The sequence below is a fragment of the Cervus canadensis genome, chromosome 14 (genome assembly GCF_019320065.1).
Source record: "Cervus canadensis isolate Bull #8, Minnesota chromosome 14, ASM1932006v1, whole genome shotgun sequence".
NCBI classification, from domain to species: domain Eukaryota; kingdom Metazoa; phylum Chordata; class Mammalia; order Artiodactyla; family Cervidae; genus Cervus; species Cervus canadensis.
The window spans coordinates 49,160,460-49,178,155 of record NC_057399.1 but is presented as its reverse complement, the minus strand read 5'-3'; the positions used below and the strand labels follow the sequence as shown (position 1 = coordinate 49,178,155).

Sequence of the window (17,696 nt, the reverse complement as noted above, 5' to 3'; positions counted from 1 at the left end):
AAGCCTGTCTCTGTTTCCGTTGTTTTCCCATCTATTTGCCATGAAGTGATGGGACCAGATGCCATGATCTTAGTTTTTTGAATGTTGAGTTTTAAGCCAGCATCTTATAAGGCTATTCTCTTATACTAAGGATACTACCAATATTCCAAATATCTTTGCAGCTCTTCTTTGGATATGGTCTCTGTAGTCAGCACATTACCTTTTCCCTCTTTGGTGGTAATAGTCTTTTAATGATGGATTTGATTTTTCTAATAGCCAGAGACATTCACAGCCAGTTCTCTGGGAAATAACATTGGTTATCAAGCAAGATAAAACATTTTGGTTAAAAATGAAGTATACCTTAAAATACTGTGTGTGTGTAAGAGAGAGAGAGAGAGAGAGGTAGAAAGAGAGAAAGAGGGCCCAAAGGATGTTTTCAGTAAAGAGTTTAAATATTTTATGCCAATATATGTGAAAAGCTCCCCAAGGTCACAGCTCTGAAGGACAAGTTGCTTTTGGATGTAGACATTGTGGTATGTTTGCTTTAAAAGATTGATTATTTTATAGCTGCAACTCTTAAAGCTGGTGATTGTAAAACACCTCACTCTACCTTGGAGGCAGACCACCGTTGTTATGTAAATAGTGGTGTCAGGTTCTAACTCAGCTAAGACCACTTCTGACACTAACACAGCTAGATTCCACTCTGGACCCAAGTAGCCTGGACCATGTCTATTCCCACATAACAAATATGACTTCTAATTTACATCGAAAAAGAAGACAGAAAGTATTTTTTTGTTTCAAAAGAATAACTATTCTTAAAGGATAAGAAATTACTAAAAAACAAAGTAGCTTAAAAGATACAAAGTGAAAGCTGCTCAGTCGGTGTCTGACTCTTTGCTACCTCAGCCTACACAGTTCATGGAATTCTCCAGGCCAAAATACTGGAGTGGGTAGCCTTTCCCTTCTCCAGGGATCAAACCCAGGTCTCCCACATTGCAGGCGGAATCTTTACCAGCTGAGCCACAAGGGAAGCCCGAGAATACTGAAGTGGGTAGCCTATCCCTTCTCCAGCAGACCTTCCTGACCCAGGAATCGAAATGGGGTCTCCTACATTGCAGGCAGATTCTTTACCAACTGAGCTATCAGGGAAGACACAATTAAGCGTAATATTGGATGGTGGACATTTTTGTTTCTTATAAGGACTTTAAGGAGGAAGGCCACACTCTATCTTGATTCCGCATCTGCAGCTTGCTAGGATGGTCACACCCTGGCTGCTCAGCCATCAGCAGCCCTGCTTGGTCACCATTCAGTTCCAACTGACTTAACTGTCTCCTTTATCACTTTCTTGTTATACTCCCCAAATCTGCTATTTGCTGTTGAAATGCTCCTAAGCTCCTACAACATATTATTGTATACCTACTACCTCCACATCTTGTCTACTTTTTCCCTTCTTAATTCCATAAAAGGTAGGATTGTGGTTTCCTGAAGGAAAAAAAAAAAAAAAAGATTAGACTTTAAGTCAGAGATGAAGTCAAATCTTGGCGTTTGGTTAAGACTTCAGTAAATGACAGGGACCAATAACATCCCCAAGAAAAAGAAATGCAAAAAAGCAAAATGGCTCTCTGAAGAGGCCTTACAAATAGCTGTGAAAAGAAGAGAAGCCAAAAGCAAAGGAGAAAAGGAAAGATATTCCCATTTGAATGCAGAGTTCCAAAGAATAGCCAGGAGAGAGAAGAAAGCCTTCCTCAGTGATCAGTGCAGAGAAATAGAGGAAAACAATAGAATGGGAAAGACTAGCAATCTCTTCAAGAAAATGAGAGATACCAAGGGAACATTTCATGCAAAGATGGGCGCAATAAAGGACAGAAATGGTAGGGACCTAACAGAAGCAGAAGATATTAAGAAGAGGTGGCAAGAATACACAGAAGAACTATACAAAAAAGATCTTCACGACCCAGATAATCACGATGGTGTGATCACTCACCAAGAGCCAGACATCCTGGAATGTGAAGTCAAGTGGACCTTAGGAAGCATCACTACGAACAAAGCTAGTGGAGGTGATGGAATTCCAGTTGAGCTATTTCAAATCCTGAAAGATGACGCTGTGAAAGTGCTGCACTCAATATGCCAACAAATGTGGAAAACTCAGCAGTGGCCACAGGACTGGAAAAGGTCAGTTTTCATTCCAATCCCAAAGAAATGCAATGCCAAAGAGTGCTCAAACTACTGCACAATTGCACTCATCTCACATGCTAGTAAAGTAATGCTCAAAATTCTCCAAGCCAGGCTTCAGCAATATATGAACCATGAACTTCCAGATCTTCAAGCTGGTTTTAGAAAAGGCAGAGGAACCACAGATCAAATTGCCAAAATCCATTGGAATTTTCCTTGGAAGGAAAACTATGAACAACCTAGGCGGCATATTAAAAAGCAGAGACATTACTTCACCAACAAAGGTCCGTCTAGTCAAAGCTATGGTTTTTCCAGTAGTCATGTATGGATATGAGAGTTGAACTATAAAAAGCTGAACACCAGAAAATTGATGCTTTTGAACTGTGGTGTTTGAGGAGACTTTTGAGAGTCCCTTGGACTGGAAGGAGATCTAACCAGTCCATCCTAAAGGAGATCAGTCCTGGGTGTTCATTGGAAGGACTGATGCTGAAGCCGAAACTCCAATACTTTGGTCACCCGGTGCAAAGAGCTAACTCATTTGAAAAGACCCACAGGCTGGGAAAGATTGAAGGCAGCAGAAGAAGGGGACGACAGAGGATGAGATGGTTGAATGGCATTACCGACTCAATGAACATGAATTTAGGAGTTGGGGATGTACAGGGACGCCTAGCGTGCTGCAGTCCATGGGGTCGCAAAGAGTTGGACACGACTGAGTGACTGAAGTGAACTGAAATGTAATTAACCTTCCTAAGATTTCCTGAATTAAAAAAATATATATTGTATGTTGTTCTAAATTTTTATTTAATATATATTCATTAAAAATTAGAAAAGTGATTACACAAGGCAAGTGTTTGAGTTTGGAGTATTTTTACATGCTTATGATACATATCAGTTCAGTCATTCAGTCATGTCCGACTCTTTGCAACCCCATGAATTGCAACATGCCAGGCTTCCCTGTCCTTCACCATCTCCCAGGGCTTGCTCGAACTCATGTCCATTGAGTTGGTGATGCCATCCAACCATCTCATCCTCTGTCCTGCCTTCAATCTTTCCCAGCATCAGGGTCTTTTCCAGTGAGTCAGTTCTTCTCATCAGGTGGTCAAAGTATTGGAGTGTCAGCTTCAGCATCAGGCCTTTCAATGAATATTCAGAACATATTTAAAATGGGAATATGATATAGTATTTATTGTTATGCAGTTTGGTTTATCTCCCTCTACAATGTTACCAGTAATCCTGTCTCTGTTTACATATCTATCTATGGATCAAGAGGAATATGATTGCAAAGGTAATCCTTTTTGTTCTTGTTGTTATTATACTATATTATAGTTGATATTGGAAGGTTCTTCTCCATTTTGATTTTAAATCTTCCACCTTCTACTTGCATACATTTTCCCTACTTCTGTCCCCTAGAACAACATAGATAATCTAATCCCCTTGCCACATGACAACCATAAAATATTAAAAGTAAACCTTTGTATCTAGCTGATTCTTTTCTTCTCTAACTTAAACATGCTTGGGCTTTGGGGATTTCCTTATCCATTTCTCATCTGACACTATTTCTGGGTCCTCGGTCTACTTAAAATTAGCACATGCCAACTCTTTAGCCTCTCCCACCTCTTGAGGCCTCCTCCAGTCCCATCTCTCACCTGAAGCTCTTACCTGTTCAGTGTAAATTCACCTCTCTTCCTGAACTTCAACTGGACTTGACTTTGTTTTCATTTCTCTACTCAATTTGACTATAGAAGATATGTCTTGTAATTCTTTTGGAACAAACCTTCTATCTACTTTTCACCTCCGCCATCATCAGCCTCATAGGAAAATATCTCAAAGCTATCTCTAAATTAATTTGGTTGACTTTAGCAGCTATTTCCTCTTTTTATGTAACCAATACATATAATGTGAATCATTTTAATTTTTAAAACATTCTCAAAAGTTAAGTAATAAGGGCTTCCATGATGGTCCAGTGGTTAAGACTTCACCTTCTGATGCAGCGGATGCAGGTTCAATCCTTGTCCCACAAGCCTCTCAGCCAGAACATAAAACAGAAATAATATTATAACAAATGTTTCCCCAGATGGTGCAGTGGTAAAGAACCCATCTGCTAATGCAGGTGACACAAGAAACGTAGGTTTGATCCCTGGATCTGGAAGATCCCCTGGAGCAGGAAATGGCAACCCATTCCAGTATTCTTGCCTGGGAAATCCCACAGACGGAGAAGCCCGATGGGCTTCAGTCCATGGGGTCTCAAAGAGTCAAACATGACTGAGCACATCCATATATATATTGTAACAAATTCAATAAAAACTCTTAAAAAATGATCCACATTAAAAAAAAAAACTTTTGAAATAGTTAAGTAGTAAACTAGAATATGTTGTGAAGTGAAGAAAGACTCAAACAGGGAATTCTGTTGAAATCTAGTGGTTAGGACTCTGCTTTGATTGCAGGAGGTGTGTGTTGGATCTTTGGTTGGGGATCTAAGATCCCATAAGCCAAAAAAAAAAAAAAAAAAAGGAAACATACAAGAAAACTGTATTCATCATCTGAGCCCATATTTATTTTTAAGTCTGTGTGTGTACTCCATACACATACACATACCAAGTGCATTGTGTGATAATTTGCTTCATTTGTGCCCAACTCTTTGCAACCTTATGGACTATAGTCTGCCAGGCTCCTCTGTGCATGGGATTCTCCAGGCAAGAATACTGGAGTGGGTTGCCATGCCCTCCTCCAGGGATTCTTCCTGACCCAGGGATCAAAACCATGTCTATAACATCTTCTGCATTGGCAAGAGGGTTCTTTACCACTAGTGCCACATTGTCAAAATGATCACTCTGGAATCACATTGCCTGGTTCAAATCCCAGCCAGTTGACAATCCCAGCACCTCTTTGTGCTTCTGCTTTTTCATCTGTAAGATGGGATAATAGTAACCACCTCATAAGGTTATTATGAAGATTACCATTTACCAGAATTACTGGTGATACATATAAAGTGTCTAGATCAGTAGTTGGCACTAGGTAAACACTATATTTGCTGCTAGAAAGAGGATGAGAATGATATATATGCTCAGGAAAATCAATTTTTGTCTTACTAGATCTCAATTCCTAACCTGCAGAATGTGAAGGAAAACATAAGTGGTGACAGTAGTGATGGTAATACCATACAATCCAGAGCCCTCGACATCCAACGAAGCATTTCCATAGGCTTCATATTTTCATTGGGAAACACTCATTAGGATCCCCCACGGTCTCAGTGAACCTGATTTCCTGACCCATGTACTGCAAAGTACAAATACTGATTCTGATCTCTGGCCTTCATTTAGCAGAAAGCTTCAAAGTTCTCAAATAGCTTGTGTCTCCTCCAGTGTCTGACTTGCTGTGAACAAAATAACTTAGGCCTATAAAAGCTGGACTCGCAAATGGCACTACATGACTAAGAAGAAAGAGATAAGGAAAGAATAAAACAAAGGCGTTCACATTTGTTGAACACCTACAATACAGATCAGTTTATCAATCTCACTGAGTTCTCACTACCTCTTCAGGAGAAGAGTTTATTGCCCATATTTCTGAGATAATATCCTCACAGAGTTCAATACCAGTGTCAAGGTCATATAGCAAATTTCAACCAGGATTTGAGTGGAAGTCTGACTGAGCCCAAAGCTTGAGCTGAAGCTAATGTTCATGCTGCCACACTGAGACTTGAGGTCTACAGAGACTGCAATACTGGTTATCATTTTAATTCTTTTCCTAAGTTTTAAGCCCACTGAAAAGCTCTGCTGGGTAAAGATCCCAAGAACATGATGCCGTAAGGGAATTTATTTTATTATGAACAACAAGTCTAAAATAAAGATGGCTCTGTCTTTCAATCATGACTAACTCAGTCTGGCACCCATCATGAAAGCTTCAGTGCAGGAATGGCACAGTATTTTGAAGGCACCCTTAGACACCTGTACCTCACAGATCCTGGTAAGAGACCAAGACAGCTGTTGAGCAATGGTATTTCTCCCATAGTTACAGTTGAACAGAGAGCAAATACATCTGAAGAATGATCACTGTATAATAAATATTACCAGTGAATAAACTCATGACACTTTTTTTTGTCCTTGTTCTTCCTCATTTATTTCTCACCAACACACTTCTTTGCTCCCACGATTTTATGAGTGAAAGCCTGAGGGCACATGAGGGTGAGGTCAGCATAATGTATACCTACTGAAAAGTCTTGAGTCATCAGCTGGGGTTTGCTGGCCTGTTTAAAAGCAGTGGCGTATAAATGAGGGAGCAACAAAGCTATGGTTTTGACATCCTGGAGACTTCATTTTGTTTGGAAAATTCAATTCTATTAAGATACTTGGCCTTGAGTAAGCAAAATTGCAATTATGTGTTAAGAGAACATCTGCATTATCTTTGGTGTCATTTTAACAGTACCAGGCAGGGTGCACTAATTATTTTGCACTTGAGCCTCACAGTAATCCTATGAGGTTTGCACAATTACACCCATGTTTAATGAGGAAACTGAGGCACAGAAATGTTATGTAAATTTCCCATTGCCATAGAGTGTAACTCTGGTAGCCTGAGGATTCAAACCTCCCCCAACCTGACTCCAGTGCCCATGGCTTTCTCAAAGCAAGTTACTGATCACAATGGTCCGATATGCCTGTAAACAGGAACTGTTTAGGTTAATGGTTTTCATGAGATTTCCCAATCCACTTAACTCTGTACTAAGTATTTGGTGTGAAGAAAATGAACATAACAAATTCATGTATGCTAAGAAAGCCAAAGTCACCATGACCAGTGAATTTTCTCAGTGAGGTCATTTACCTGTTGGATCACAGACCACAATTGAGTTGGAATCACGAGGACAATTTTAGTATGGTTGGAGCTATGTGATGGTCAATGTACTTCAGGGATTACATTATATACTTAACCATTACTTTTCCTCTATGTCTCTGACAATGAGATGTACAACTGCTAGAAAGATGAGGGGAAAGTTGTCAGTCTGTGGAACAACTTGTCACTGATTTGTTTCAGAGCCGAGAGTGCACACACCTTCCCCTCCTTTTTTCCTCCACAAAGGTCCTTCTTTCAGAAAGTTCCTCTTCCCAAAGCCAAGGACTGATAAGGAATGAGGACAGAAGAGCTGGTGCCTTGTTGTCTCAAGTGGCTTTTTGACATCGCTAAGATTTTTCAGGCTAGGTAATACCCATTGAGTTTGTTATGCCCCTCAGAACAATAATGTTCTTTTGGTACTTTCTCCCTGTTGAGAAGGAGTGGGGTGGGGTGAGGTAGGGAACCTGTCATAAAATGTCAGGCATTCTCTCTCTCTCCCTCACCCCCCTCCCCTTATTCAAGTTTAATGTGGCTCAACCTATGTCAGACAGAGATGACCCCAGTCCAGGAGCTGACTGAAGGTAGCCATGAGGTACAACTGAAAGGCCAAAGGGAAAGAACAGCTCATGACAAGCGAGCTAGGAGACCCCACGCTGGGCAACTCTCCTCTGTCTTGTAAACGTCTCCCAAGGTGTAGTGATAAATGGAAGATGACACAACTGTAGGAGTCAGAAAGTCTAGATCCAAGTGCTGCTCCCCCGCCCTGGTCTTAGGCAAGCTGCTTCTCGGTTGAGGTGCCAGCTGTCTCTCTGTTACAAGGGAGAAAGTGTCACCAGAGGATTGGGAGGAACCGGTGAGCTGTCACACAGGCAGATACACTCTAAGTCATCTAGGGTCTATGTCAAGTACCAGCTGTGAGTTTATTTTCTGGAGTCTGGCCTTGCCTCTCATTCTAACCAGGAGCATATCCCTGATCTTTGAACCTCTCCCCAAGCCCAGGAGAGGTAAAGCCCTGATACTGCCTTGGGTGTGACCCTGGTCAGGCTTATTAATAAACAACACTTCCTGTTTCTCTCCAGTGAGAAAGGAGGAGGGAAGCAAGGTCTGAGAGAGCGACAGGGGCCACACTAAGCGAGGACCTCAGCAGAGACAGAAAGAGCTCACTCAAGCTGAGTCAGTCCATGTTTTTTCCTGTTAAATGATTCACACGCCAAGGCAAATCGGTCTGATATGTGCAAACTCTACTCTGCCTTTCATGAGTTTCTAAATGAGTTTTGGTGATTTTTGTTTTTGTTTTTCCCATCTCACTTCTCTTTCCTTGGAAACATGATTGCAGGTTAGAGTTCAGGTCACAGTTCACCCCCTCCTCTTATTTAATATCATGGGGAGGAGGGGTGATCATGTCAAAGAAAAACTGTGATGATACTCTCGACTTTGAATCTATTTAAGTGGTCATTTTAAATGTTACTCAGATTCCTTAAACTTCCTTGTGATTTTGACTCAAGCAGGTTAAATTATAAATAAACAAAATTTCCTAACATATTATATACAATGAAGTCTGAGCTCTTTAGAAGTCAGGCTCTAGATATGTGAATTTTCCATTTATCTTAAAAGGCTCATTGTTGTAAACATCCTAGACTTTTTTCCAGTTATTCTGAATGAGAATTCCTTTTGGATTGTATAACATACACAACATTCTTCTCCATAATAAAATTTAACATTTTATTCATTATTGAAAGTCATCTTTACATCCTTTAAACATTGCTAGCTATCATTTCATCTTCCTCCCATGGTGAAGTGAGGTCAATTTTAATTGGAGGCCCTTCTTCCATGTTCCACTTAATTGTCATGTATATCCATAGCCATAATATCCTTTTTTGCCAAGTAATTCAGGAAGAGATGGTTTTACTATTTGGGTAATTTGGACAGCGATGACATTCCCCAGCTAAGGCCTTCCAGTAAGTTTTCAATGTAGTTAGAATGTTAGCCAAACTGTTTTCTGTGAGATTGAGCCCCAGCCCTTCTCTACAACTAAGCTCCCCTTCATCCACTGTGCCCCACACGCAGGCGTCCTCTCTGTCACTCCAACAGGTCCAGTTGTCTCCATTTCTTTGCACTCACCATTGCTACTTCCTGAATGACTCTTCTCTCATTTTCATCCGACTGACTGCTTATTTCTCTTTATTTAGGTCTAAGATCAAATGTCACTCTCTCAGAGAAGCTGTCACTGTATAACCACACCATAGAGGCTAGAACACTTTCCTGCTTTATTTTCACCCCATCAGTTAAAACTATTGGAATGCTTTATTTTCTTATGTATTAGTTTTTATCAATATCTGTTCTCTCTCGGGTTTGTTACGTTGTGTGAGAAGAAGCTCTTTATCTGGCTTGTTCTCTGCTGTGTCACACTTTCCAAAAGAGCTGCTGGTACACAGGCATTCAATAAATACTCTTGAAGGACTAAACTGTGGCTCATCTCCACACCTACTTACAACCCATTTCCATCTATCCTGGGGCATTCTGGCTGCCTTGAGTCTTGTTACACTTTGGATAATCCGGACTGCATTATCAATTATAATAATATCCTCAAATGGCTGTCAAAACTGTAGGAAGCTGGTACTATCCAATGTCATCCAATTTTGGAAAGAGACAGAAGAGCTGAAAGAATGTTGAAGACACACTCTAATTTCTTGGGTAGGTCTTCTCAAACTTCTCTGATAAGATATAATAGCTTAGAATAGTGAATAATAATACTTACAGGAAGATCTAAACAGGAGTATAAAGTGGCCCCTAAGGACAGTACATCTTTGAAGTCTCATGATTTATCCAGATGAATTTCACATTCTAATCCACCAGTATATATCTGGGTTTGATTTAATATAAAAGAATTTTCCCCTCAAATTACTGGGGAAAAAAGTGCCTTTCAAGATGTGTCCTGTTTACCCTGGAAAACAACCAAGAATCCCCAAGTACATATGGTCCAAGATGATAACCATTTAGAAATGACACTGGAAAAGCCTTGAAGGGAGCACAACCCCCACCCACCCCTTGATGGCCCACCCACTTTTCCCATCTTTGCCCCAACAAGGAAGAGCTCTGGAACAAAATCACCTCTGTGAGCTGGGAGTTCCAAGAAGTGTCATATCTTGAAAAGGAAAAATTGATAAAAATTCTTTCTTTCTGCATCTCTCTTTTCAGACATTTCTCTTAAAGTATTGCACTGCTCTCTTTCTTACCACGTGCTAGGTGAGATAAGAGGTTCAAGTCTCCTTCACTCTTGAGAAGAGAGACCTTAGAGTGAGCTTTTAATCCAATTTTCTCAGAACCATCCTGGTTATGATTGTTGTCCTGGCAATGTTAATAGTGCTTCTTTTTAACTTGTGCAATGTACAGTCACTCTAAGGGACAGCTTTCCTGCTCTTCCCTCCCCTTAAAAAGACAAGAAGAAACCAAACTAAAGGAATCATAGACAATAGAATGTAAGTCTTCTCCCACATCAGTGTCAGACCACGTGCAAAAAGGAGTCCTTGTGACTCAGATCAGTTGTCCATTTTGCCCATTAAGGAAATCCCAAAAGAATTTGGGGTCCAAATCCAAGTTCCTACTAATGAAATTTTTTGTCTGCTATATTTGTTAGGAATCTGTATTCACTTCTGGTTGCTCACTGAAGATTAGAGGTTTGGGATCCAGGCTCCGGTGCATGCCTTACAAAAGTATTTACAAGGAGACAGAAGGAGCAATCAGGATGACAATGGTGATTTGGGTTAATTAGTAAAAGTATTTTTAAATAAGGTAAAATGTGATGAATGGAAAGTATTCAGTCAGTCAGAGAGGCCACATGAATTTGAATGACCTAGCCTTTCAATGACCTAGCATTTGAAGGGATGAAAGAGGAGAACCTTATCCCGTGGATGTACCAGAAAACGGATTGCCAGGATAGTAATTATGGTAGCCACTGCAGGAAACATAGTAGGCTGATGGTTCCAGCTGCTGCCCTCTGAAATTCATCACCACATTTGTTCCGAGGCCATGCTTTCTGTGGCTGCCCCCAGCCATGACTAAGCACAGCCGTGCTGCTAAGGCAGGCCCATTCCTGGAAGATGCAGGATTCCTCCGGTGGGCAACTTTAGCTTAAGGACTCCAGATAGCCTTGCCAGAACTTTCTCAGAATTGAACTCTTCAGGTCTTTCTTCCTTGCCTTCCCTGCCTCTCTCCCTCACAGGGATCAGTCCTGCATTGTGCTCTGTCAGCCCTCCCAGCCTCCACCAGCTCCCACCTCATTTTCTCCCACAAGGCCTCCTTCAGCAAATCCCTTGCATGTCTAATCTCATCTTAGCACCTGCTTCTCAGAGGACTGGATGGTGGGAGTGGTGATAAGAATAATCAGGGTCTGAAGTTATTAATTTGCGTATCTGATGCTACATTAAGACCAAAAGCCAATTTGAGAATTTAGAGAGATTTCACTGTCTTTCAGAAACATGGATAGTTTAGTTGATATATGTGGGCTGGAGCCTTTTAAAATAACTACTTTTTTTTTTACTTTGGAGTTTCTTGCTTACTAGCTGCAGGGTTTTGCGTAGTTAGAGAGCATAAATCAGAAAGTTAATTCTTTGCATCAGAACTCATTTTCAAGAAGCCAGAACACCCATTTCCTCATGTTGATTGTTTGTTTGAAAATATTTCAGGTAGATTATATGTAAAATAATTCAAAGAGAAAATGTGACAAGATTAAATTTGTTGTCATGGTTTGGGAGCATTTTTTACCCTCTTTATAAAATACTGAAAATATCATGGGGATTGTTTAAACTAGTGAAAAACTATTATTTTATCTGTCCACTGTACCTCTCTCTATAAATTTTACTCCCATTCTTTTGGAAATGCTCTTCCCCCAGTCAAACCAAGTGGTTCTGAGAAAATGTCCATGTTCATCTATAACTCCATCCTCCCTTCCCCAGAGAACAGTAAACTGGTCTAGAAATGGACAAAATCTCCCAGCTGAGGCAACAAATCTCCCTCCCCTGGTAATTTTTAACTTTTCACTGAAGAAAGTGTAATTTAATCCATCACCCATAGTAGAAGTTGCAGGATGTAGAACTCGGGAAGTGTGATAGCAGTGTTTCTTGCCATGCAGAAGAAACCAATCTCCAGAGAAAAAGAAGGAGCCATTGCAGAGAGAGAAGCAGCAGGAACTTCTGGAAAGAGAGTCCCCAGGAGTTTTTGACCAGATATTTCAGTTTTTCTGGACCATCCAGCTGCATCCCTGAAGTTCCCATGGTTTGATTGTTCAAGTCTTCATGACATTCCATGAATCAGTATTTCTCATTTTACCTAAACAAGTTCAAGATGAGTTCAGTCATTTGCAACCAAGAGAGATGTGACTCACAGAACGGAGAAACTTCATTTCATTTTTCCTTGAGAACATTTATCATCATGTAGCGGGAAAAACCTCTAGCAAGGAAACTTATTCAAGTGTCTCCAGGACACTGGTGATTCAGCAGGGCTTACAGTTTGATTCCTTTCATATCACCAGCTGCTGTACTTGCTTGCTTGTTTTTGCTCACTACACCAAATACTCCTTCCCAAATGCTTTGCACATATAAAAGAACTTTTAAGTTATTGCTGCTCTCTTGATTATAGCAGCCTATATTCTGTCAGTGTCACATCATAAACATGTATTAGATATATGTCTCCCTTATGTAGTACACCTACTTTTGCATATCTTTAACTGACAGTGAACTTAAATGTTTACAAGTGCTACATATTGCTAAAGAGATTTGGCAGGCTGAGACAGAGAGGGAGAACTATTCCACTAAAAAACCTGCTTTTCTTTTCATCTCTATTCATATTCTTAAAAGAAAAATACTATAATAATTTCATGTCAAATATATATGGATAATATGAAATTATATTTTTACATTTTGACATCTGATCCTTTGTAAAGAAGAGATAAGGGTGCTGAGTATTGGGTTGGCCAAAAAGTTCATCCGAGTTGTTCCGTACAGTGTAACAGCAAAACCCAAATGAACTTTTTGGCCAACCCAATATAATTTCATTCATCTGTGATTGGTTAGTTTCACATATGAATCATATGCGCTTTAGATGATACAGAAATAATGAAAAGCATTAGTTAGGTTGAACTTTGTTGAGTCTCTGCTGTTTGAGCAAGTGACTTAAATTCCCCATGGCCTTAAAGTGGGGATCCACAGAGTGTTGTGGCTAAGGACACAAACTCTGACAACAGACTTCTGGTTCATACTTTGTCCTCATCACTCTGACCTTTATCACTCTGAGTTGTTTGGTGACTGTGGGCCTTGGTTTTCTAGTGTGTTCTAAGATACATTCTAAGACAGACACATACACATATATACACATATATATGTTGTATATGTATATGTATATATGTACTTATACACACCAGGCATGTATAAGAATATTCAAAACCACATTGTTCATAATGCCAAAAAATAAATAAAATGAAAACAACTCAAATATCCACCAACAGTAGAATAAATTATTGTAGCAAAGTCATCCAGTGGAATATTATTCAATAATAACAATGAATATAGCTTTGCACATCAATAATGATAAACCTCAAAATAAGATATTGAGAAACTAGTACATTCTAGAAGAATACATTCTATAGGAATCCATTTCCATCAAGTTCTAAAACAAGAACAACTAAATCTAGGGATACATACAGGGATGGAAAACTAAAGAAAATCAAGGTAATGATTTACACAAAATCCAGAATAGTGTTTGCTTTTAGAGGTAAGAGGGGAATGTCAGTGGAGAGGGCACACAGGGACACCTAAGGACTGATAAAGTTATATTTTTTAAACTAAGAAATGTGTATAGGGTATTTGCTTTCTAATTCTTCTACATATTTTATGTATTTATGATAATCATATATACATGATAATTTCAAAACAAAAGTATTAGTAAAGTGGTTCAGACAGTAAAGAATCTGCCTGCAATGTAGGAGACCTGGGTTCAATCCCTGGGTTTTGAAGATCCCCTGGATAAGGGAACGGCTACCCACTCCAGTATTCTTGCCTGGAGAATTCCATGGACAGAGAAGCCTGGCAGGCTACAGTCCATGGGGTCACAAAGAGTCAGACACGACTAAGCAACTTTCACTGTCACCACATTTTAAGAACTAAACAAGATCATAGATGTTTAGCCGCAGTTTAGCATATAGTAAGCTCTCAATAAGTGATAGGAGCCATAATGATGTTATGACATGGAGATGTTTTTACCACTTAGAAGAAGAAAATACCAAACAGTGTGTTTTCATCTGTTTACACTATTATATTCCAAAGTACTTGAACATCTATGTTAGAAGCACAGTCCTCTTAGAAAATGAAACCTGATGGCTTTTAACCTTCACTAAACCCAAGGGATTATGCCAGAGGGAATCTTAGATTCTCAGCCACAGGTGAGCATTCTGCTTGATTAAATATCAGGTACCTAATGGATATCTCTACTAATGAATATGAGGTGTTTAGTTACCTAATACCAGAGAATTAAGCCCAATCTTTAAAGAAAAAGTGATTGATTAATATCTGCATCTTATTAGAGGATTAAGTATTGAACTTAAGGTATTCTAACTAGGGTCTAGTCAAAGAATAATAAAATCATAGAATTAGTAAAGCACCTTGACCATCATCTCATCCAGTTATTTGTTGTACAGTTATTTGTTGTTGTTTAGCTGAAGAAGCTAAAGCTCAGGGACGTTAATTGACTTCTTCAAGGTCAACAATGAGTTTGTGACACACTCAGATCTAGAACACAAGTTAAGATGGAAGCTGCAAAAAACATTCTACTATTGATGTTCACCAGACCAAATAGCAGGAAAGATGGTAGGAGGATGGGAATAGAAGGGAAACTAAGAGAGATCAGAAACACCTAGTTCCTTTCAAAGGAGCATAGGACTGGAATCCATTGAAACTTCCCTAGGTTACAGGCCTAGCATACCACTTTGGGGATAACACCTTTTTATGAACTCCTTTTGAGCCAAATTCCTGGGAAGAAGACAGGCTCAGCTCATTCTAATAGCAGATAACATCTCATTTGCAATTTCAGTGAGCTCTGGCACCTTCAACTTTACCCTTGTCTCCATCACCTCCAACTAATCCACTTGATGGGCATATACAATACAATACTTGCTCTTACTTATTCTGCTCTTGAATTATGTTTGTCCCTAACCAATCAACAATCTAAGGCTAAGTTTATAATTATTTTCTTCAATAGTACTTACAGGAAACCTGTTAGGGATAAAGGCTCTGTACTGGCTAATAGAAATTTGATGAAAAGTATTTACTCAAACTGCTTGTACCTTGTCCAGTCAGGGAGACCATGATTTATTCAAAAGAAAAACAGACCAATGAGAAGTAACTCTGTGCAGACTAACCCCCAACCCTATATCACACAGACAATTAAATAGAAGTCATAAAAAATCTTGCTTACTTCAGGACCTTATCAGCCTGAGCCAGCTGATAGGGAAAGTAGGTCTTATAGTTGAACTCTTGAACCAGGAAAGGATCAGTCCAAAGTTTCTATCAGGTGACGTGACCTACAAAAGTATTCCCATTCCCTGGCTTATCTTTATAACCGATGAATGATTGCCTCTTATTTGCCCTATATGCTTGGAAAATGTGGTTAAATTGTTGAAGCTGTCCCAAGCAAGAGGTTTCCTTCTGGGACAAAAGAAAAGTAATCTCCTAAACATAAGGTTTAATTAATGGGAAAATTGCTTAGATTATGAAAATGTGCCTTTTGTTGTCTGATGTTTGATGGTTTGGGAGCTTTTTATTAAACAATCAAAAAGACCTCTAGGCAGAAACTAGACCCTTCTCTAACTTTTATATTCTAATCTGTTGCCACTCTACAGTGCTCATAATAACATACTTTCATACTTTCCTAACAAGAAAGTCTGACCGCATTAGTTGTTCACTCGTTGCCATTCACCAATTTAATGTTTCATTGGAAACTCCCATTTAGGGGAAGTTTCTAAATCATAAAATAGCTCGGTTTTTTTGTTGTTGTTCTTTATAAATAAAAAAACATTAAATTGTAATTGAGGTGCAGTGGATGATTTCTCAAAATGAACAATTTAGTGGGCAAAGCCAAGTTTAAGCCTGCTTGATTATTAAGGGAAGGGATTGGAGATCCTAAAGCAAGATTGTGACCAAACTGTGTGTGCAGCTAGTGACCTCATGCGCTGGTACACCTGTGCTAGCTTACACCTTCAGCGACTGACAACAAATGGCAGACTTAATAACTATCTAGTAAATGACCAAGCAACGTGCATAGACAAGTGTTCAAACAATGAGAGCAATCCTCTCTCCTCAAGTGATTTATTGTCAGAAACCCTGAGTTAAATGGAGCTCCCACTATACCTAAATATTCCAGTCAGTGGACAAAAGCTGTTCAGTCAAATGCCAGCCTCCATTGTTCATTGAGAGAGGCAGTAATTTACTCAAAATGTAGCATCAGAATAAAGTTACTTTTCAGAAATTAATCCTATTATAAAGGAAACAGAGAAGGAGGCGACACAAACAAGTAAATAAGAGTAAATATATCTATCACAAAAGATTATGGCAATATTTTTTAATCTCAAAAATTATTCCAATTTTAAGGAAGTAATTTGAAAAGACATGTTTTAATACAGAAAAACTAGGTTTAGGGGGTTGTCCGTTGGTTTCTTCACTTGTTTTAGTTTTCATCAAGGGCCAGTTTATTTCTCAGACCTTGACCCAGCAATAGATAAAAGTCCTTAATCAGAGACCTGGAATGCCTTATCTAATGACACATATTCTGTCTCTGTCTTTCAAAGCACATATTGTCCCTCTAAAGGAAATTCACATGAAGCTAAATGACACAGTCAGTAAGTACCTTGTTTGGAGATCCCCCTGCTTCCTGAAGACAACATCACAGCACTGGTCAGCATCCTTTATAACAACCAGCTGATTGCATGTGTAGTTACAGCACTGTGTGGAGGAAGTAAGGACAGGAGAAAGCAGCCTTAGGTCATCCTCCCAAGGCCCCTGATGTGGAAGGAACAATCACCTAGTACACACAAAAGATCATTGTAATCCCCAGGACAAGGGTTTAGGGTGTGGGAAAGGAAGCTTGGCGTGGAATTTGAAAGCTAGAATTGCAAGGTGAGAGATCTGAGAGCTTCAAGAGGAGTCTGTTTTGTTTGTTTTCAGTCTAGACTGAGAGTGGAAGGACTTAGGAAATATGCTTTAGGTTAGAAGGCACCCGGGGGGTTGTTTTCTTTCTCTCCTTAGAGCCCTGAGTAATATCGCACATGCCAGTGCCTGCACTCAGGGCTGACGAATGATAACAGAAATTCCCTCTCCTTCTTTCCACATCCAATCAAAAATCAAGGCTGACTGCCACTACCTTCACAGGACCTCCTCCATTTCTCGTGTCTCCCACACTACTTTTATCTTCAATATTTTACATGTCTCAGTATTTCTCACCTGAACTAGAGCAATCATCTGTTAAATGTTCCTTCCTGTTTTCCATGCTGATGTCTATGGAGCAACTTTGACCACAGGACTGCCAAGTTTAAAAATTTTTAGTAGTTTCCAATAGCCTTCAGGTTAAAATCCCAACTGTCCTAGTATAGGCTTTGGTAACACAATCACCTTGATTCATATCCTGTCATTGCTACTTACCAACTTAGGAACATTACTTAACCTCTTTGATCCTGA

At 39.5% G+C, this 17,696-nt stretch overlaps 1 long non-coding RNA gene across 1 annotated transcript in view; it reads right to left on the bottom strand.

Moving 5' to 3' along the window:
* LOC122452873 overlaps positions 1-17,051 on the bottom strand; it is an 89,452-nt gene extending 72,401 nt beyond the window's left edge. Inside the window, exon 1 of the long non-coding RNA XR_006272875.1 lies at positions 16,870-17,051. This is a non-coding gene — a long non-coding RNA (uncharacterized LOC122452873). The remainder of the gene's footprint in view (positions 1-16,869) is intronic.
* Between the last annotated feature and the right edge of the window lie 645 nt (positions 17,052-17,696).